The sequence below is a fragment of the Vicia villosa genome, linkage group LG5, assembly GCF_029867415.1.
Source record: "Vicia villosa cultivar HV-30 ecotype Madison, WI linkage group LG5, Vvil1.0, whole genome shotgun sequence".
Lineage (NCBI taxonomy): Eukaryota > Viridiplantae > Streptophyta > Magnoliopsida > Fabales > Fabaceae > Vicia > Vicia villosa.
Window position 1 is genome coordinate 143,328,352 of NC_081184.1, and position 23,833 is coordinate 143,352,184.

Sequence of the window (23,833 nt, forward strand, 5' to 3'; positions counted from 1 at the left end):
TAATTTTTTTTAATTAAAATTATGCTTTAATTGGATACATAGTTGTGATTGGTTGACAGTGTAAAATATTTTACACTGTCAGTGCATATTCCTTTTTCTCTCTCTCTCTATATGATAATAATAATATTATATAATATTCATATACCACTAAAAAATAATAGTATTAATTTTTTAAAAAGTATATAGTTAAATATTTTATATAAATAAACAAAATAATAATAATAATAATAATAATAAACAGAATAATTTTTAAAAAATTCATACATCGTATATAGATCAATAATTCAAATGAAATTTTATTTAAATCATTATAACTAATTAATTTATGTGTAAGTTTTTAAAAATTTTAAAAATGATTAATATAATTTACTATTATATTTATAACAGACCAATAAATTACAATAATACTAATATGAATAATAAATTATAATACTCATATAATATTAAAAAAAAATTATAAAAACAATAGTAATAATATAATATAATATTCAGCTACTACGATTAAAATAATATTAATAATAATAATAATAATATAATATTCAATCATCACAATTAACAATAATAATATAATTAATAAGTTATAATATAATATTCATCTAATAACAAAATAATAATAATAATTATTATTATTATCAATTATTATAATAATAATTATATATTATTCAGATACTACGATTAAAAGTAATATGATTTATAAAAATTATAAGTATTTATCTATTTTGCAATAATAGTATATAAAAAATATAAATAAAATTTTAATATATATTAATTTTTAATAAAGTATATAAATAAATAATTTATATGAATAAAATAATAATGATTAAAATAACAACAATAATAATAAACATAATAATTTTAAAAAATTTCATACAATTTATATAAATCAATAATTCAAATGATATTTTATTTAAAGCATTATAACTAATTATTTTAATGGGTAATATTTTTATATTATTAGAGCTAATTAAAACCAATTTATTTTATATTATTATAACTAATTTATTTTAATTCATTATAACTAATAAATTTATGTTGTTACGTTTTAATACATTTAAATATAATCAATATAATTTACTATTAGATTTATAACAGACTAATAATTTACAATTATTAAGTATAACTTCTATAATATAAAACATTATTGAAAATAAACGGTACCTCATTAAATGTTTTTTATGGTGGTGTTTTTTGATCTTTTCAATTTCTTCAATAAGAAATTTTGTATTCACTATAAATAGGTTACATCTACCACCTAACCTATCAGTTTTCTTCTTCTTTTCTTTGTTACAAGATCTATTTTTCATTTTATATTGATATTTTGATTACTTTTTCTGAGAGCTCTCTTATATTTTAATTATTTTTTAATTTACGTTGCAGGCTAGCTAATGAATTTGATTTATGTTCCAAGTTAAAGAATCCACTTTATTTATCCTATAAATAATTTAAATATTTTTCTATGAAGTTTTGTAATAATTTGTTTTGAGCATCAATATAATATTTCTCTATCTAATTTTATGATTTCTTTTCTTTTTATTGTTTTTTTTTAATATAATTATTTTTGTTATGTGAGCAAAAAGAAGAGGATAAAGAAAACTCATATTAGTTTTGCATCCTTATTACTTGAAAATCATGAGAAAATTTGCAGCTTATGTAAGTACATTTTTAATAGTAATTTTTGAGAAAAATGTGTATTTGATTTAAATTTATTGGAGATCTTCGATAAACAAAAATGAAGAATCTAATAATACAAAAAATGTATCATTTGTCAATAAAAAAATGTATTTCTGATTCACGTGATATAATGAGAATGATAAATATGTAAGTAGGAAAATAATGAGAATATAATATTTGAAAAAAGTAACATAACAGTAATAAAAAAGGTAAAAAGAAATCAAATAAATGAGAAAGAAACATTTATATACAATCATATATTAATGTCATCAATTTTTATTTATATTTCTTCATTGAATGAAAAAGTTCATATAAGTATATTATCTTAAAACACGTGCAACACACAAGTTATATATATAGCCTCAAAATTAATACTATAAATTTAATTTAATTTTTATACAAATAAAGGTCCAAGTAATATGTCTATGAAAGTAGATATAATATAAATATGTGTAATTTAATCTCACATATAATTAACTAAAAAGTAATTTTTTTTCTAATTTATTGTCTTTCATATTAAAAAATTAATATTTTAATTACAAACATAATTTAAATGGCCTACAAAATAAATTTAAATGTAAATAAAAAATTAAATATCAATTGTTACGAAAAAATGTAATTTTATTTCAAATATACCCGTGCGAAGCACGGGCCGGCAATCTAGTTATACATAACATACAAGCAATACTAGCAATGCATGTCTAAACCTTTTTACTTTGTTAATATTGTGTTCATTTCCCTTTATATGATGATAATAATATATTTATAAATTAAGAATTAGTAAAGATTTTATAAAGCTTGTAGTAATTAAAAATTATATCATATATTTAGCTTTAAATATCTATAATATTGTTAAATATATTCGCAAATGTTAGAGAGTCGTCTACACCATTAATATCATAAATAATTTAATAAAAAATTATATGTGAAATGGATGATATTTTAATTATATAAAAATATTTTAATTGATAAATTTTTTTAAATTATTTTTAATTATATATATATATATATATATATATATATATATATATATATATATATATATATATATATATATATATATATATATATATATATATATATATATATATAAGTCCCACTACATAAAATTTCTGACTCCGTCAGAGGGAAGTAATATTAAAAGTATACGAATTAAAACAAAACAAGCTTATTGATACTTTAATAACCTACACTAAAATATTAATTGATAAAACAACAAAAATAATATTTAAAAAAGGACAACGTAAACATTTGACAAGATGAAACTTTTGACCTCTTCTTCAATTTCAACATCAACATTTGTAGGAAAAGTGATATCACTAAAGAGAAATATTTGCATGGATACGAACCTAAATCCATATTTTTAGGCACAACCAATAAAAAGTGAGAAAATTGACATTTGTTAAAAATTTAATTTGGTTTTTAATTGATATCATGGGAGTGGTTGGTTTAATGGATGAGAGAGACAATTTTATTTTAATTTTTTAATTAATAAAAATATATGATTGGTTGTGTGTAAATCTATGTGTTATGGCTGTGTCTATATAAGAATTTTCGGTCACTAAATCAGGATTTAAATATAACAACTTAGACTTATCTGCATAATGGTGGACAGTGAAATATATACGGGAACTCTTGGAAAAATGTTGAAGGCCTTATCTTTATTTAGTATCATATTTATGATTATTGCGATTTCACTCCCTACACACGGTGAAGTTGATTAGAGTCCTAGTATATACTCTAACATTTAAGAGTGGTACATAAATGATCCTGAGAGAAAAACATGTCTAGTGGTAAATGGTGATAGTGGTCTCCATAATATAAGTCATGATTATAATACTCTTGAAAAGAATAACTATACTTCTAAATATTCTTGAAGATGACATTTCTATTCCAGTTGATGAAGTAGGAATGGTTGCTGACAAAAAAACTCTTACACCTGCACAAAAGAAGATCTATTGAAAATATCACAGAGTGTGTGACATTTTGGTATATGTTTCACACTGAGTACATCAAGATTATTGACAAATCAACTGCTAAAACCATCTTTAAATCTCTGTGTGCTAACTATGAAGGAATTCAACAAGTTAATAAGGAAAATAAAAATATTTTGGTCCAATAATATGAATTGTTCAGAATGAAGGAGGATTAGAATATTAAAACCATGCTCTCAAGGTTTCAAGTTAATGTTCCCGTACTTCAGGTTCTGAACAAGAGTTATACAACTGCTAACCACGTCAAAAATATTATTAGGGGTCTTCCTGTCAAATACATACCAAAGGTGACATCCATTCAAGAAGCTAATGACTAGAATCAAATTAGTCTTAAAATTTTAATAAGCAACCTGCAAAGTCATGAGTTGGAACTTATTGGAGATGAACTTAAAAATAAACTCAACTCTCCTGCCTTGATATATGTTGGTCAGCCTGCCAAATCTCATCAAGTATGGGAATATAAAGAAGCTCCTTCTACATTAGGTTCCAAATAAGGTTTAGATGATGAAGAAATGGAATTCCTGATCAAGAGATTTCAGTATCTATCCAAGAAGAACAGAAGATCCCTTGTAAGAAGCAGTGGATTCAGAGGATCTAGTTCCAGAGGCAAGGAAGGTGACCATAAGGGATGCTTCAACTACAAGAAGCTTGGTTGTTTCATTGTTGACTTTTCGAAATTGCAAAACGAGAAGTCAAAGAAAGGAAGCTATTGTTGAAGCGGTAAAGGGCAAGCAACAAAAGATTTGAAAATATTATTCTGGGAATTTATCATCTCCGCATGGATTAGTGCTACTAAATTATCGTTCGACAAGTATCGCGTTCGTGAGTTTAGGTTTGAATGAGTTAAGGTAAAAACGTATGACTAAGATAATAAATGCATTCTTTGGATAGGAGAAACTTATTAGGCATGAATTTAAGCTACTCGTCATTAACTTAAACCTATCGATCAGTTGCATTCAACCTACAATACTCATAAAACTCATCATGTATCTCTCACATCAATGTTCATCTCTGAATCACAAACAAGACATATCACAACTCATGTTATCTCTAACACAAAGTTGCGAGAACATTCGTATTTTCGCGTCGGCAATCTCTCGCGCAAAACTCAAACATGGAAGCATTAAGCCTTGATACCCACAATGAATGTTAGCTCTAAATCTATCTCTAGAATCTAGAAACTAATAGATCTCCATCATCAATCAAGATTTGTGAGGTATATGTCTATAACAACACAAATCCAAACATAAATGCAAAAAGATCAAGGAAGACAACAAGTTTGATTTGTAAAGTAAGCTTTATACAACGCCGTGAGTGATAAACATACATATGTTCAGAGTAAATATACAAACAAACCCAACAAATGGAAAATACATAGAGAAGAGAAATGATAAACCGGAATCTCTCGGGTTATCAACACCGATTGAAGTAAATCCACCTCATAATCATCAAGATGCATGATCCATTGTTGTTTTTGAGCTTCTCTCATCAAAGAATGAAGGTGATGGTATTGGGACTCAAAAATACTCAACTCATACCTAAACAAAATGTATTTTTACCCTAAATATACAATTCTTCCCAGCAGGTCTTGCTTAGCGGTAGAAAAAGCTCGCTAAGCGAAATCTGCTGCAACTTGGAAAAAATTAGATTTTGTTTTCATAACTTGAGAATCGTAACTCCGATTTGCGCCCGGTTCGAAGAATTGGAAAGCTTATTCAATGATATATATATATATATATATATATATATATATATATATATATATATATATATAAATGACTAAATGGAAACCAAATTGATGATTTTAATCATCCATATTTTGAGCCTTATTCTTTGATGAATTGCTAAACATTGCAATCTTGAAGCTTAGCCTTTGGCCTTTATTACTCAATGCTCCAACCATGTATGAATACCTAAAAATGAATGGAAAACTATTAGTCGGTACATAAATGAATCAAAACACGAGTATAAACAAACTAAATATATTTATGAATGGAAAACTATCAGTTAGTTTCTGGATTCTAGAGATAGATTTAGAGTTGACATTCACTTGGGTATTTGTGCTTAATGTCTTTGTGTTGGTTGTGTTGTGCTGAGATATCGTCGACGCGAGTAACATAATTGTCTTCTATGTTATTGAGGTTGGTTGAGAGATCACCTCCGAGATGATATAGTGGGCATTGTGGTTGATATGTGATGACATTGATGAGTATTGTAGGTTGAGTATAACTGGTCGATAGGTTTAAGTTTGTGAGGAGTGGATTATATGCATGCCTGATAAGTTCCTACTCTCTGAATAATGATTTATTTTTATGTTCATATTTACTTTTCTACTTTTGCTTTAACCCATTCAAACCCAAACTCAAGAACGCGATAAATATTTCTCAGATAAATATTTCCAAAACTTTGTTGCTTGCCGCTTCAGCACTAGTATACATTTGACGTTTCACGAGGATAACCATCTTTTAAGGGGAACATGGATGTTAGAGAGAGTGTGTCGACATTCCTACATTGTATGAGGTTAACTATGCCTCGATCCCATTTATTTATTTTAAACACATGAGTGTTAGAACCTTGTAGGATCTTTCATAGTCCTAGATGGCCTTGATACTGAAAGAACTTGTGGTTTTAGTAGGATTGCAATAAGATATTATTATCTCACCTCATGTTGTTGTTTGTCTTTTTAGATGATCATGTTTTCGATAAACGGAAAGGAAGGATGACTTGATGGATGCAAGAAGACTTTCCTTTTATTCTATTTCTTCTGCATGTTGTTAGTATTTATGTTTTGGATATGTTGTATTTGTATGCACATTTTGTGTAGCTAATGTGAATTCATTTACTTATGTCACTTGTGCTGGGTGAGAATATGGACACAAAGAGATCTATAGGGGGTTGAATAGACCCTTTTCCCTTTAACACAATTTTAAAAACATTTTACGTCTCATGTACGAAATCAAATATTTTAAGAAGTGCGAAAGCAAAACACAAAAACAAGAGAGCTTGGAAGCATCTCAATAAATTACACCATATGAAACGATACATGATGTTTACTATACACTTGATTGATTCTAATGCAAGCCAATCACAAGATAACCCAAATAGCTTTAAATGGAGCTATTACAAAACTCTTAGCTTTATATGTTCTATCAAGACACCATTGAATTCATGACACTTCAAAAAGCTTGGTACACCACATATCTAAGCTTAAACATTGAATCTCTAATATCAAAGTCTAACTTATGTGGCATACAATCAATGCAAATATGCAATAATGCAATAACATAATGATGAATACTAGAAAATTAAAGGAGGTAAGAGAAGAAGAAAATATACCCAAAGATATATAGTAGTTTAACATTCATCTGTGAATACAAGATTACACTCAAAGATGTTTTTGATTCATGGCAAACTCAAATAAGCATTCAAACAACAAGACGGAAGCAGAAAACTTAAAGAAAAGCAAGCATTGATCACTCATAGGTCAACCCATTATGTTTACATGTTTAAAGGTTGACTCAACACAAGCAAAACAAGAAGAATGCAGAAAAGCAGCAGTTAGGTCGACCTACCATCAACCCAGGTCGACCTAAAATGGAGAAAAATTCATATACTCCTGCTAGGTCGACCCACACATCATTTAGGTCGACCTAAATTGATGAATTCCACATACCAGCCTGTTAGGTCGACCTACACATCAACTAGGTCGACCTAATCTGTGAAAATGTCCCCAGAATGCATCAGAAGAGGATTCTGGTCGACCTACTCCTTCAACAGGTCGACCTAACTGGGAGCAAAATTCTGCAAGCTCTGTTAGGTCGACCTAAGCACTACAAGTGGTCGACCTAATTGATCAAGAAAGTTCAAAAATCAGTTTTTCTTGGTTCTAACTGTTATGCAATCATATATATATATTGTGCAAGGGTAATTATTCAAAACACCAACGACTGAAAGATACACAAACGCTTCTCATCTTCGTTCTTCATCATCTCCAACACAATTACACATAATCATTCTTGCGTTGCGGGTTAGTGATGAGTTCGATAACGTCCATGGAACGGAATTGAAGATTCCTAGTGGGTGAAGGTTTGTGGGGTTTGTTGGTGAATAAAATCTGCGGGTTTTGTCCTCCACGACGGGTGGTTCTTGGGGGTTTTTATCAAGAGGCGTTCATTAAGGATTCGGCTGAGTGTAACGATTGAGGAACGGGGAGTTCAAGGAATCAAGACACTGCAGAAGGGAATCGAAGTGAAGCTCTTGGATAACCTTGATCTTGCTCAAGATTAAGGGGGAAGAAGATTCAAAGGATCGACATAATTGGTTTATCGTTTATCGCTTTGTTATCTTCTTTGTATATACTACTTTCAACATTAATGAAAGATTACCCAATTTCAATTTGGAATTGGGGGCAGACGTAGTCGTAGCGAGGACGATCGACGAACTGCCTAAACAAATATCGTGTTCTTGTCGCTTTTACTTTTTCGTTTACATTCTGTTCATAATTGGTATAATTGCTAAATTGATCAATGATTCAAGTGTTAAAATTGTGAATTAAAAGTTCTGCATAAACATCACAATTCACCACATCTTGAATTAGCATCAATTTGAATATTGTCACCAAGTGTTTGTCTATTTGTTTAATTCACCTTACTGCATTGTAAATCAAAGTTTGTCAATCTAGAAGTTAATTGATTTTCAGTTGTGACAAGTATTGATTCGATAGCATATCTCCTTATCCGGAATTTCGAATATCTTGTGGTTTTGTAACACATATAACCCTTTGCAATAGCGGTCCGGAATAGACGCAAGTCGATTCAGAACCGCTTTCGCTATAGTCTGTAAAAATCCCGGAAAAACTGTGTTGGATCTATTCACCCCCCCCCCCTCTAGATCCTTAGGCCAGCGTCTAACAAGTGGCATCAAGAGCTCTGGTTTATTCCGTGCTACGTGAAACACTTATTGGAAAGATGGCTTCCGGACCTAAAGGGGCTCATAATAGAGCTCCAGTTTTCAACGGCGAAAACTACGGCTATTGGAAGGATTGTATGTGTGTCCATATCAATGCAATTGATAGGAACATCTGGACAGCTATTGTCAATGGTCCATTCCAGATCACCATGACAAATGCAGCTGGTGCAGTTGTTCCAAAACCAGAAGATACTTGGAATGCTGAAGATGAAAAGAAATATGCATACGATTGGAAAGCGAGAAACATTCTAATCTCAGCTCTAGGAGTTGATGAATACTATCGCGTTTCCCATTGTAGATCAGCTAAAGCTATGTGGGACACATTGCAAGTTGCCCACGAGGGAACGGATGATGTCAAACTAGCTAGGATCAATACGCTAACTCAAGAGTTCGAACTTTTTCACATGGAAGATGGTGAAACCATCGAAAGTATGCAGAAAAGATTCGTTCACCTGAAAAATCGATTAAATTCTCTTGATAGACCTGTTTCAAATGCAGTTGCTACTAACAAAATCTTAAGGTGTTTGAACAGGGAATGGCAACCCAAAGTTACAGCAATTAAGGAAGCAAATGATCTCAACACTTTAGACATTACCACTCTTTTTGGTAAACTAGAGGAACATGAACAGCATCTTAAATGCCTTGACATGCATGAGAAGAGGACAAAGAAAGAAAAGAACATGGAGAAAGAGGTAGAGAAGAAGTCAATAGCTCTAAAAGCTTCGAGCTCCAAGACCTCAAAACGAGAGCCAAAGGATAGTGACACAAGTGATGACGAAGACTCCGATGATGAGGAAATGGGACTGTTTGTGCGAAGATACAACAAATATCTAAAGAAAAATGGAGCAAAACATTCCGACAAAGGCTTGATCAACTATAGAAAGCAATCAAACATGTTCAAACAAGATGACGACAACAAAGGAAAGATCAAAGGTCTTTGCTTCAATTGTGGGAAAGTCGGTCACTACAAACCGGATTGTCCATATCTTAAGAAAGAAAAGGAGAAGAACCAAAGCAAAGGTCATAACAAATCTAAAAGAGCTTACATAGCATGGGAAAGTGATTCATCTAGTGAAAGCTCATCAAGCGATGAAGAAGAATCAGCAAACCTATGTTTCATGGCTCATCAAAACAAGAAAAAGAAAGCTGTAAGTCATCTTAAACCTGAACTCGTAGATAAGGTATCTCATTCTCAACTAAAACTTGCTTTTGAAGAATTACATAGAGATGCAATTAAAGCTTTCAAACTTTTGGCCTCAAATAAGAAAATATTTTCATATCTTGAATCAAAAATTGAGAAAACCGAAAAGGATATGGAAGCTTTAAAACAATCTATGCTAGACATTCAAAAGGATAAAGTTGAAATAGATCCCACATCATGGTTTGGTTGTGAGACATGTCACATTTGGCAAAAAGAAGTGAGAGATCTAAAAGCCAAGTTAGACAAGGCTCTACAACCAAAAGTGACTTTTGCGGTTGATCCAAACAAGTTCAAAAGATCGTATACTCCTTTATATAGTAAATACACTTTTGTACCAAAAGTATCAACTAGCAAAACTCCATATTATCATCATATTACCTGTCATTATTGTTGCAAAAAGGGACATACCATTGAAAAATGCAAATTTAGGAGAATTTTAGTTCCTAAAGGAGTATTTCAATGGTTGCCTAAGTGCAACAAATTGTGTACTCACTACCAAGGACCCAATGAAAATTGGGGACCTCCCTCCTTAAATTAATCCTGCAGGAAAAGTGTCTTGACATTGCCGAAAGGTTGTGGTTCCTTGATAGTGGATGTTCAAGACACATGACTGGAGACCTATCTCTTTTCGTTGAGTTTCAAGCAAAGAAAAAGGGGTATGTCACCTATGGAGATAACAATCGGGGAGCCATACTTGGTAAAGGAAGTGTAGGTAACCCTTCTACCACTACTATAACTGATGTGCTGCTAGTAGAAGGTCTTAAACATAATCTTTTAAGTATAAGTCAATTGTGCGACAAAGATTTCAAAGTAATGTTTACAAATTCTGGATGCACAATAGAACATACTAAGAAAAGAGACATTATGTTTAAGGGCTTAAGAGTAAACAACATCTACATGTTAAACTTGGATGAGGTATCTAAGTCTAGTACCAAGTGTCTAGTTGCTCTAGGCGATGACTCATGGCTTTGGCATAGACGTCTCGCCCACATAAATTTTGACTTACTTAATAAAGTTGTCTCAAAAGATTTAGTAATCGGCTTACCTAAGATGAAGTTTTCAAAAGATCATCTATGTGATGCGTGTCAAAAGGGAAAGCAAACAAAAATCTCTTTTAAATCAAAGAATGTGGTCTCAACATCACGCCCTCTTGAACTACTACACATGGATCTCTTTGGCCCTTCAAGGACTAAAAGCATAGGTGGAAACACCTATGGTTTTGTCATTGTCGATGATTACTCGAGATTTTGTTGGACAATCTTTCTACCTAGTAAGGATCAAACTTTTCCAGCTTTCACACAATTTGCAAGATTATGTCAAAACAAAATGAACAACAAAATAGTTGCAATTCGAAGTGATCACGGTGGAGAGTTTGAAAACATTCTTTTTGAAAAATATTGTGATAAACATGGAATTGAGCATAACTTTTCAGCTCCTAGAACACCTCAACAAAACGGAGTAGTTGAACGTAAAAATCGGGTTCTAGAGGAGCTGGCAAGAACAATGCTGAATGAGGGTAATCTACCAAAGTATTTCTGGGCTGACGCGATTAGTACGGCATGTTATGTTTTGAATAGGATAACAATACGTCCTATACTGAACAAAACTCCCTATGAATTACTAAAAGGTAGAAAACCAAATGTATCTCATCTCCATGTATTCGGTTGCAAGTGTTTTGTTTTGAACAATGGTAAGGATAATCTTGGCAAATTCGATGCTAAAGCTGATGAGGGCATATTCCTTGGTTACTCACAATCTAGCAAAGCATATCGAATATATAATAAGAGATTACTTATAGTAGAAGAGTCAGTACACGTTTCTTTTGATGAATCTTATGCAAAATATGTCGAGAAAGGTCTTTCATTTAATGATGCAGGTCCATCCACTGAAGACATTGTCAAGGATAAGGAAGATGAGGATGAAAGTATTGTAAAGAAAGATGCTGAGAGAGAGAAAGATGAGTCTCACAATGAAAATGAAAAAGAAAGCATCTCAAACAATGAAGAACTTCCCAAAGCCTGGACAAACGTGAAAGACCATCCAATTGACAATATAATAGGAGACATCTCAAGGAGCGTTACAACACGCTCAAAGATAAGTAACTTCTGTCATCATTTTGCTTTTGTTTCACAAGTTGAGCCGAAAAACGCTAAGGATGCATTACTTGATGAGCATTGGCTAATGGCCATGCAAGAAGAATTAAACCAATTTAAACGGAATGATGTTTGGGACTTAGTCCCTCATCCGGGAGATCATCAAGTAATAGGCACTAGATGGGTTTTTCGTAACAAACTTGATGAAAACGGTGTTATTACTAGAAACAAAGCTAGATTAGTTGCCCAAGGTTATAATCAAGAGGAAGGTATTGATTATGAAGAGACATACGCTCCTGTAGCACGTCTCGAAGCTATTCGCCTCTTACTTGCTTATGCTTGTTCTAAAGACTTCAAACTATTCCAAATGGATGTTAAGAGTGCCTTTCTAAATGGCTATATTAATGAAGAAGTCTATGTTGCTCAGCCACCCGGCTTTGAAAATTACATGTATCCAACTCATGTCTATAAGCTGAAACGTGCTCTATACGGTCTTAAACAAGCCCCTCGGGCTTGGTATGAACGTTTGAGCAAATTTCTCCTTAGTCAAGGGTACTCTAGAGGTAAAGTTGACACTACTCTCTTTATTAAAAGAAAAGATGAGGATATTCTCTTAGTCCAAATTTATGTAGATGATATTATATTTGGGTCGACTAATGCAAAACTTGTCAAAGACTTTTCTAAGCTTATGCAGAGTGAATTTGAGATGAGTCTCATGGGTGAGCTAAATTTCTTCCTTGGCCTACAAATCAAGCAACTCAGTCATGGAACGTTTGTGAATCAAACTAAATATTGTACGGAGCTGCTCAAAAGATTTGGAATGAGTGAAGCAAAGGAAATTGACACACCTATGGCAACAAATACAAATCTAGACAAAGATGAGAAAGGTAAAGAGGTTGATGTGAAATTATACCGAGGAATGATAGGTTCACTATTGTATCTTACTGCCTCAAGACCAGACATTATGTTTAGTGTGTGTATGTGTGCAAGATATCAATCTTGCCCAAAAGAATCTTACTTGAAAGCCGTCAAAAGAATTCTGCGATACTTACGTGGAACTACTACATATGGCCTATGGTATCCAAAAGGAAATGAGTGTCATTTGGTAGGATTCTCCGATTCAGATTTTGCCGGCTGCAAATCCGATAGAAAAAGCACTAGTGGAACGTGTCATCTATTCTCAAACTCATTGATAAGTTGGCATAGTAAGAAACAAGTATCGGTTGCATTATCCACTGCTGAGGCAGAATATGTAGCTGCTGGAAGCTGCTGTGCACAAATATTATGGCTCAAGCAACAACTTCTTGACTTTGGTATTAAGCTTGATCGCATACCTATCATGTGCGACAACACAAGCGCCATAAACTTGAGTAAAAATCCTGTCTTACACTCACGTACCAAACATATTGAAATAAGGCATCACTTTCTACGAGATCATGTAGAGAAAGGAGACGTTACTTTTGAACATGTAGAAAGCAAGAAGCAACTAGCTGACATCTTCACCAAACCTCTAGCAACGGAGCAATACTTCAACATTCGTAGGGAATTAGGGATACTCGATATCTCTAATTTGGGCTAATTACGTTTGCTTTCTCTTAATATTATTTCTTTACTTTATGTATATATATATCTTTCTTGCGAACATTTTTCTTAGCATAAAGGTAGTTCATCATCAAGCCAGGCGTCATATTGAAAAAGCGGTAACGTAATCGTTATTCACTTCCAAAAAATAATATTGATACTATAATATGCTATCAATTAACATGCTTATAGTGACTTCATGCATAAAAAAAAACTGTTCTTACTCACATATGTGTCTCATGCTATCATTAACTACCTTTTATCTACTATACTGTACATGCTAGCATTGTTATCTATGGTCCTCCTGTTACTCTTCTATTCTCCTGTTTTCTCTTTTTGATGTTGACAAAGAGGGAGATAGATGCTGGATGTACGGGGGAGCTTTGTTGAGAGATTGCCCTGTTGAGAGATAGATGCTGGATGTACGGGGGAGCTCTGTTGAGTCTTTATCATTTACTTCCAAAGCTTAGACGAATGGTTTGCCATCATCAAAAAGGGGGAGTATGTGAATACAAGATTACACTCAAAGATGTTTTTGATTCATGGCAAACTCAAATAAGCATTCAAACAACAAGACGGAAGCAGAAAACTTAAAGAAAAGCAAGCATTGATCACTCATAGGTCAACCCATTATGTTTACATGTTTAAAGGTTGACTCAACACAAGCAAAACAAGAAGAATGCAGAAAAGCAGCAGTTAGGTCGACCTACCATCAACCCAGGTCGACCTAAAATGGAGAAAAATTCATATACTCCTGCTAGGTCGACCCACACATCATTTAGGTCGACCTAAATTGATGAATTCCACATACCAGCCTGTTAGGTCGACCTACACATCAACTAGGTCGACCTAATCTGTGAAAATGTCCCCAGAATGCATCAGAAGAGGATTCTGGTCGACCTACTCCTTCAACAGGTCGACCTAACTGGGAGCAAAATTCTGCAAGCTCTGTTAGGTCGACCTAAGCACTACAAGTGGTCGACCTAATTGATCAAGAAAGTTCAAAAATCAGTTTTTCTTGGTTCTAACTGTTATGCAATCATATATATATATATATTGTGCAAGGGTAATTATTCAAAACACCAACGACTGAAAGATACACAAACGCTTCTCATCTTCGTTCTTCATCATCTCCAACACAATTACACATAATCATTCTTGCGTTGCGGGTTAGTGATGAGTTCGATAACGTCCATGGAACGGAATTGAAGATTCCTAGTGGGTGAAGGTTTGTGGGGTTTGTTGGTGAATAAAATCTGCGGGTTTTGTCCTCCACGACGGGTGGTTCTTGGGGGTTTTTATCAAGAGGCGTTCATTAAGGATTCGGCTGAGTGTAACGATTGAGGAACGGGGAGTTCAAGGAATCAAGACACTGCAGAAGGGAATCGAAGTGAAGCTCTTGGATAACCTTGATCTTGCTCAAGATTAAGGGGGAAGAAGATTCAAAGGATCGACATAATTGGTTTATCGTTTATCGCTTTGTTATCTTCTTTGTATATACTACTTTCAACATTAATGAAAGATTACCCAATTTCAATTTGGAATTGGGGGCAGACGTAGTCGTAGCGAGGACGATCGACGAACTGCCTAAACAAATATCGTGTTCTTGTCGCTTTTACTTTTTCATTTACATTCTGTTCATAATTGGTATAATTGCTAAATTGATCAATGATTCAAGTGTTAAAATTGTGAATTAAAAGTTCTGCATAAACATCACAATTCACCACATCTTGAATTAGCATCAATTTGAATATTGTCACCAAGTGTTTGTCTATTTGTTTAATTCACCTTACTGCATTGTAAATCAAAGTTTGTCAATCTAGAAGTTAATTGATTTTCAGTTGTGACAAGTATTGATTCGATAGCATATCTCCTTATCCGGAATTTCGAATATCTTGTGGTTTTGTAACACATATAACCCTTTGCAATAGCGGTCCGGAATAGACGCAAGTCGATTCAGAACCGCTTTCGCTATAGTCTGTAAAAATCCCGGAAAAACTGTGTTGGATCTATTCACCCCCCCCCTCTAGATCCTTAGGCCAGCGTCTAACATCATCCTCGTGCTGCGTTCTCCATTGTTCAATGGTGTTGAAAACCACTAAAAAATAATCACGATCTTCCACTATTTTGATAAGTTTGATTGCAATAATCACGATAATTCCCTCTGTTGATGCTAATACTCAAGTGCTAACGAAAATAAGATCTCTAAAAATATCTTGATCCAATAACCTCTCTATCCACAATAATCCTGCTCCAAGTATTCTTATGTGGCAATCCACCTGATTCCATTGATCTCTTGTCTGATCCATTTCCATAGCCAAGCGTTAATTGGACAACTCCCAACTTTGTCTATGAGAAAACTTTCTCCAACGCGACCAAAAATGGACAACTTCCTTGAAGTATAATGGAAGCTCTATTCCTGATGAATAATAACAAACAGTAAACAACATTTAAGAAATGATACTTGCACATGTTACAAACAACAAATTTAACACAAAGCCATTAGATGCCCTAATGTACCACTAGTCTCCCTCAATACTCAATCTTTAAAGATGAAGGTCCTCAATAATGGAACAAAACTAAGGATGGATATGGTGAAAAGTGTCAGAATATATCACAAACACTCTAAAGACACAAGGTGTAAGTCAAGGATTTTATATTAATGTGAATGGAGAACACACACAAGATTCTCTCAAGTTTCTAGATGAACGGGTCTTGCCTTTGATTGTTATCAAGAGATTGATTAATTGTGAACAACACATCAAGATTAATCAACGTCCCCTCTCTAAATCACTCAAAAAAAAATAACAAATTGCACAAGAACAAGAATCAACAAAAATGAAAATGAATTTGACATGAATTCATAATCAATAAGTTGTTTTAGTGAAGAAGAGAAAGAATCATGGTGATGGGTACAAACACACTAAGAAAAGAAGACAAAATCACTCTTTTTTCTATGGGTTTTTCCGTAGGTTTCACTCACTTGTTTTTTCATCAAAAAAATAACTATTTAAATCAAGGATGAAAAATGGATCTTGAAACTTTGATTCAAATCAATTTGGGCAGAGCCAAAATAAAGCTTTAGGACTGCAGTTGATTCAAATCAAATTTTGTACTTGATTCGAATCATATAAGGTTGTGATTCAAATCAAATGCTCTAAAGGAAAATCCCATTTTCACACAGATTCTGATTCGAATCACGCATTACACTTGATTCAAATCAAACAACTGAAAATCCATATTTAAGAGTTCTAACTTGTGATTCAAGCTTTGATTCAAGCTAGTTTTGATTTGTTCAAAAAAAAAAAACTTGTGATTCAAGCTACGCATGATAGAACGTCAGTATTGTAATTATATAAGATAAAAAAGTTATACTATAAAGGATAAAAAATTATTATTAATTTAGTAATGAGGGTTCTTATTGGTACAACAACATAATTGCTGAATAGATTACTTATGAAGTACGAAACAAATAAAGTACAAGCACATGACAATATAATCAAATTACAAACACACGAGTACTAAAAGTTTTTATATCAAATTGACAAAAACATCAAAATAAATAACTGATACAATACAATACAATATTGTGACTGCACTTTCAACTTGTATATTATTTGATGTATCTGTACCACCTTTATGAATATCCCAGTTATGATGTTCTTTATTCTATCTGGTTGGAGTATTATAGTCAGGATTAGTGAATCTGCAGGGAAGAGGGTATTTCTCCGAGTAATTGCGGAGAATTCAAAAGTAACATTCATCCACATATATGGGAATAACCCCCTGTTCGTAAGCCCAGTGAAAGGATTATAGATAATTCTAGATAGGATTATAAATAAAATCAATGGTTTGAAGGAGAATGGGTTTTCATATATTGGAAAAACAATTCTCATCAAAGTTATTTCCCAAGCAATTCCGACCTATGCCATGAGTGTGTTTAAACTCCCAGCAAATTTTTGTAATAATATTGATAACATGTGCAGGAACTATTTATGGGGTGCTAAGAAGGATGAAAGGATAATTTGTTGAACTAGCAAGAATAAGATGTTTACTTCTGAGGAAAAAGGTGGCATGGGATTCATAAACATGGGTAGTTTCAATGAAGCTCTCTCTGCGAAACATGTTTGGCGTATTTTGATCAACCAAAACTATATAATTCACAAGTATCACTATTAGAAAATTCTTTTTAGTGACCAATTTAGTGACCAAAAAATTCCGGTCACTATAGTGACTGAATTAGCCACCGAAATATGATATTCATGAGCAAATTTTAAGAGATCACTAAATCGGTCATTAAAATAAATCAACCACCAATTTAGTGATCAAAATTTGATATTCATAAGCCAATTTTAAGAAGTCACTAAATCGGTCACAATTTTTTTATATACAATTTAATTTATATATAAAAATCAGAGACCGAAATTTCGGTCACTAATATTTTTTATTTTCTCTTTCTATTTTTAATCCTCTTTATTATGTTATTATTTCCTTTCCATTTTTTTAAAGATTTTAATTCTCTTTCAATTTTTATTAAAATTTTCATATTTTTTTTATTGTTTTAACAATTAATATATTTATAAAAAAACATATGTATATATTTTAAATATAAAATATAACAATAGATAGTGAAATGGTGTAGTGACAAGTTCTTATTTAAATATGTGGAGGTCCCAAGTTTGATTCTTAGGTATCACAACTTTTGATTTTATTTTATGAATAAGAACAAATTTCGCTCCTAAATTCGTCGCAAAAATTTAGCGGCTAGCACTTTTTCAACCGAAAAATAATGGTCACTAAATTGGTCGCTAAACGTTTTGGTGACTGATTTTTAAACTTTTTCGATCTCTAATTCGGTCACTAAATACGAATTTTCTAGCAGTGTATCTTAAGGAGAAATACTTCCTTAATACTACCATACAAGAAGCAAAAGTCAAAGCCATGATAGTTATATTTGGAGAAGTATCATGCAAAACTAAATATAATCTCATTAACGGATGTTGTTTAAGAATAAGGAATGGCAAAAGACTTAATGGGGAAAGATCCTTAGTTTCCTTATGAAGGATGGTTTAAAATCCTAACTTGGAAGCCCTTAGATTCTAAGTTTCTTTGGGTTAGAGGCCTAATTGATTAAGATAGTAATACTTGGAATATTTCCCTCATTAATAAGGATTGTATTGATTATATAAATTAAAATAAGGATTGTATTGATAGTGACCCGTGAAATAAATAAATTATTAATTTTATTAAAATTTAGACTTAAATGCACTTTTGTGTAAATGATAAATTATTTGCTCGATTGTAATACTAAATTACATGGTTCGATAAAAATTAAATGAATAAAATAAATTTATTCTATATAAATTTAGACTATATAAAAAAATGCAAAAGCATCTATTCTAAATTAGTGACAACTTTATTTCAAAATAAATAATAAAATGAAAATAAGAAAAAGACTCGCAATGACGCTGCTGCAATAAATGATCTTTTTACTTCTGTTGCATACATGGTCGTGTTGCATACATGGTTGTGTCGACTTAATTCACAATTAATTTTGTAAGTGTTGAATCATGAGCTTACAAACCAACAAAGAAAACAAAATTTTTGTTTTCATGCTCAACCTCTATATCTATTTTATACCTAATATAAATGTAATGGATAGGTTGTTAGATTCCAAGTATAAATATGAATGCATAATATAACAGTAAGCAATATAGAAATGGTTACTTGGCGATTGAGACTGATTTAGTATCGGAGCAATTGCATTGAAAGGGGAGCTGACGATTTGTTAATCTTGTTACAGTTTAGACAAAGTTCATAATACCAGCCGAAACGATTAGCCTTGAACCTTTTAGTCGTACCAATAGTATTGCAGAATGTTTTGTACCAAAAAAATTGGCATTAGGCAGTCAACAACAAAGATACTATTTTTAAAAAGCTAGTTAAGGCATAAGTCCTCTAAAACTTAAGAGAAGGATACTTATGACACCACCACAATCTGATACTAAACAAAATGCTTGTCAATAATTAATACTTACGCCATTGAAATATACTAACCTCTCGTTGGCTTAAATGCTAAATGCATCTCTTGTTTGAACGACACAATTACACCCTGCACCAGTCAGCTTATCAGCGAATACTAACCTGAACAAACTGAACCAATACAAAAGATAAGAACACACGGCAAGAATTATAAGAACTCATTTGAAAGAGGTAATAGATGAAGAGTCCAATGCAAAATATGGTTCTCATATCTTTGTAAGTCGTGTTTTTTAAGATCAAAGTGAAAAAAAAAATTAAGATTGAGATTTTCTTTTTCAGCAGAAAGTAGGGAGCACAGTCAATTTTGTTACCGTGTTTTTCACCGTACCAGTAAGTACTAAAACTAATATATTGCAGATTTTGGAAGAAAGACTATTGGCATGATTATCCACTCCTTGTCTGTCTTGCCCAACAGAAGAAACCTGAAAAACAAAAAACTGACAAAGTAACATAATCATTCAAAACCACACTCTGTTTTTCAGTGTCACAAACTAAATTCAACCTTAACATTCCATCCTCTATTAACATAAACAATAACCAAACCTTTAGATAACGCCCGACATAAATGGATTGTTGAACATGCCTTCCTGTAGTGTTACAACAATAAACTGCAAATCAAAAGAACCATAAGAAATTATGTTATTAAACTTATTGGGTGCAAAACTGTAAGTGGCTGACTTGCACGAAATCTCAATAATAAAAGAAAATTGGTTTAGAATAGTTGTAAATATGTGTGTCAAACAAACCAATTGGTTTAGAATAACTCTCCTCCTTTTTACATTAACAAAATAATCTGCAAAATAATTGATGATGCAACGTAAATATACCAATAGCTTGATAGAAACTGAAACAAACCTTTCTTCAACTGCGGGAACTATACCGTTTTAAAACAGCATCACACATATATACTTGTTGGTTTAAGAATAAAAATGCAAGTCCAAAAGATATTTAGAGTTGAAAGTATCAAGGCACTATGTCATATCCCCTTGGACAATACTGTGCCTTAAAACACCATTGTTCTAGCATAATCATAACGTTTCGGACCCATCCAGCGATACTTCTCGCTCTATGTCATAATATCACCATAAAATCCATACCTGTGGTCATTAATGTATGTAGAATATAAGATGTATGTAGAATATAAGATTACAATGCAGGATGACATTGCTAGTATGTGTCAAAAGATAGACATTTACATAATTATAGAATTTCTATTTTGAATTTTCTTTTCATTGGGAAACAAAAACAGGAAGGAAATTACCCTATTTATGCTTACCATGTAATTTGAATTTTCTTTTCATCAATTTAACTCTTGCAGATATCGGCGAAGCGACAAATTGCTGGATACATACCATTCAAACTCAAATCAACTATAAAAACAAAAAATTCCACCGTAAATCATTTTTACCGTAAAACAAATTGCTGATTACGTGAAAAAGACACAATTTTTACCAAATTCCACATCAAACCATTTTCATACGTCGGTTGTCGGAGAAGGAGAAGTAGTGGTCGACGGCGAGATAGCTTGAAACAGAAATCCAATCGGTTCATTGAGAAGCCCGTGAGATGAGGAATACCAAAATCCTGACGCGAAATGGGTGTACGACGGCGGGATGGGAGTCTGGCTTTTTCTTTCCATATTAGGGTTTGAGGAGAGAGAAGAGGGAATGAGAGAGAGAGAGAGAGAGAGAGAAAGGATTTATTTGGAATGGAGAAAGGATTTTAATTGCCAAGTGTCAAATAGTTATTGGAAAGTAGAAAAGTTTTTGTGTTAATTTGTTAGTTACTAAAATATCCTTTTTGTAGTGTAATTTTTTTTAGGAAAGGGCAATATAGGTAGTTTGGACAATTGAATAATAATGGGTAGATAGTAGAGTAGAAGTAGGTCTAAAAGAAATTATGGAATGTCCCTACTCACCCTAGGTTAAAAGCTTTAACTTAGTGGATTCTAATTAATGATATTCTGTTAGAATGGAACTCAATAAAAGGGGCATCGATATCAAACGCCCTTTGCTATGCGCCATAATCCATCAAAGAAGGTGTTGTGAAAACGATGTCAAGAACAAAATATAATAGGAATTAGGGAAGATAAGAAGAACACAAGAATTGGTTATAACTGTTATTCTTTTACTTTCTCTTAAAACAAGATTACAAGTTTACAAGAATAACAAATAACCTCTCTCACCCTAAATTAGGATTTGCAGCTTACAATGATGAGAGACTAGTATGTTATTTATAATAAAATCTAACATACTAACTAATGGGCTTTTTCCACAAGGCCCATTACACAAGCCAACTTAATAAACAAGCTAACTTAACAAATTAGGGTTTAAACACTAAAACCTAATTTAACATGCTAACAACCCTAGCATCTTCGACACAAGCATGTGAGCAACCTTCGACTTCATGCTTAATCCTGTCGAACCAAGAAGCTACCCTTCGACCATACTAGAGTTCGATCCAATATCTCACAAATCTCCACCTTGGATCTAAACAAACATCAGGGGAACAAACTAGCTTTCTCCATGCAGCTTTATGAACTGCATACAGTGGAAAAACTTGCAACTCGGCAATGTCTTCTCCGCTGCCGTCAATTCTGCATTCATGGTTGCCTCTTCCTTCAACGCTTCCAAGCAACCCTGTTGGACCAGTAGGGCTTTCATCTTCAAGTGCCACAGACCGAACTCATTCACTCCGGTGAACTTTTCAATCTCATACTTTGTTGAAGGCATCTTTTCCACGCTCACCGCACCAATTTGTTGTGAAAAACGATGTCAAGAACAAAATATAATAGGAATTGGGGAAGATAAGAAGAACACAAGAATTGGTTATAACTGCTATTCTTTTACTTTCTCTTAAAACAAGATTACAAGTTTATAAGAATAACAAATAACCTCTCTCACCCTAAATTAGGATTTGCAGCTTACAATAATGAGAGACTAGTATGCTATTTATAATAAAATGTAACATACTAACTAATGGGTTTTTTCCACAAGGCCCGTTACACAAGGCAACTTAATAAACAAGCTAACTTAACAAATTAGGGTTTAAACACTGAAACCTAATTTAACATGCTAACAACCCTAGCAACTTCAACACAAGCATGTGAGCAACCTTCGACTTCATGCTTAATCCTGTCGAACCAAGAAGCTATCCTTCAACGATACTAGAGTTCGATCCAATATCTCACACAAGGTTATCCAAGTTATGACATGTTTATGTGTTTATGGACCTAAAGGGTTACAATATGTGTACTTATGTAATGGACACTATATCCAAGTTTGAAAACAACTCTGAATATATATATATATATATATATATATATATATATATATATATATATATATATATATATATATATATATATATATATATTATTTTGGATAAAAAAATCTTGTATAATTTATGTTTATGTTACATGATATCAAAATTAATATTCTAATTTATATAAAATAAAATTTAGAAAATATTTAATAATAAAAAATGATTTTTGAAAACCAAAAAAATATTATTTTTTTTTAAACTAAAATTAACAAGGTCATTATGTGATAAATCAAATCACTTTAAAACATATAAGTGATACTTTAAAATTAATTTAAAATAAAAAGAATTGGATAATATGATTCTACTTCAGTCATACATTTTAATAAATTTTATATACTTAATTAAATTATTATTAAATTATTATTATTATTACTATTATTATTATTAAATTCTTTTCTTACTAAAAAAATTATTAATTTTGTGACCATTTTAATGTTCCAAAATTGCTTAAAAAAACTACATCAAACAAACTCATTATCAGCCCACACTAAATTTAATATGTATGATTAAGAATCCAACCTCTACTTGTGTACAATGGTTTTAATGGTTTATCAACAAATTCTACCTATTTTCACATCCTTAAAAACTTTAAACATTCATTGAAAACTTAACATCACTTTTTCAATTATTTTTTAAATATAATGGTTATTTGACATAACCTAGTAAATAACAAATGTGACTTAATTTATGATATTATTAATAAATCACAGTAATATTTTATTAACAAAATTTGACTATCAAAGAAGCTTTGCTAATTAGATGGAATTTTTTACTATATTTATTACAATTCAGGTTTAGAAAACATATGTAGCCGCTGGTTTTATAAATCCATATGCTACATAAAATAATGGTGGAGAAAATAGAACATCTATATATAATGTGAGGTAGTGCATGATACATGATAATTAAATTTGTTGAAATTTTTCATTGAGTGAAAAACATTACGATGAATGTTTTGA

General features: G+C 32.0%; 1 long non-coding RNA gene across 9 annotated transcripts; it reads right to left on the reverse strand.

The window, feature by feature from the left end:
• Positions 1-18,927: 18,927 nt before the first annotated feature.
• LOC131607634 (uncharacterized) lies at positions 18,928-21,206 on the reverse strand. Of its 9 annotated transcripts, none has more exons than XR_009285368.1 (6): positions 21,003-21,206; positions 20,827-20,920; positions 20,406-20,647; positions 20,094-20,158; positions 19,879-19,972; positions 18,928-19,661 (listed from the first exon to the last, which is right to left on the reverse strand). It is a non-coding gene; the product is annotated as an uncharacterized LOC131607634 (long non-coding RNA). The 9 variants fall into 9 exon arrangements; XR_009285367.1 differs by having other exon boundaries at positions 19,879-19,987; XR_009285369.1 differs by having other exon boundaries at positions 18,928-19,356; positions 19,566-19,661; positions 19,879-20,158.
• Between the last annotated feature and the right edge of the window lie 2,627 nt (positions 21,207-23,833).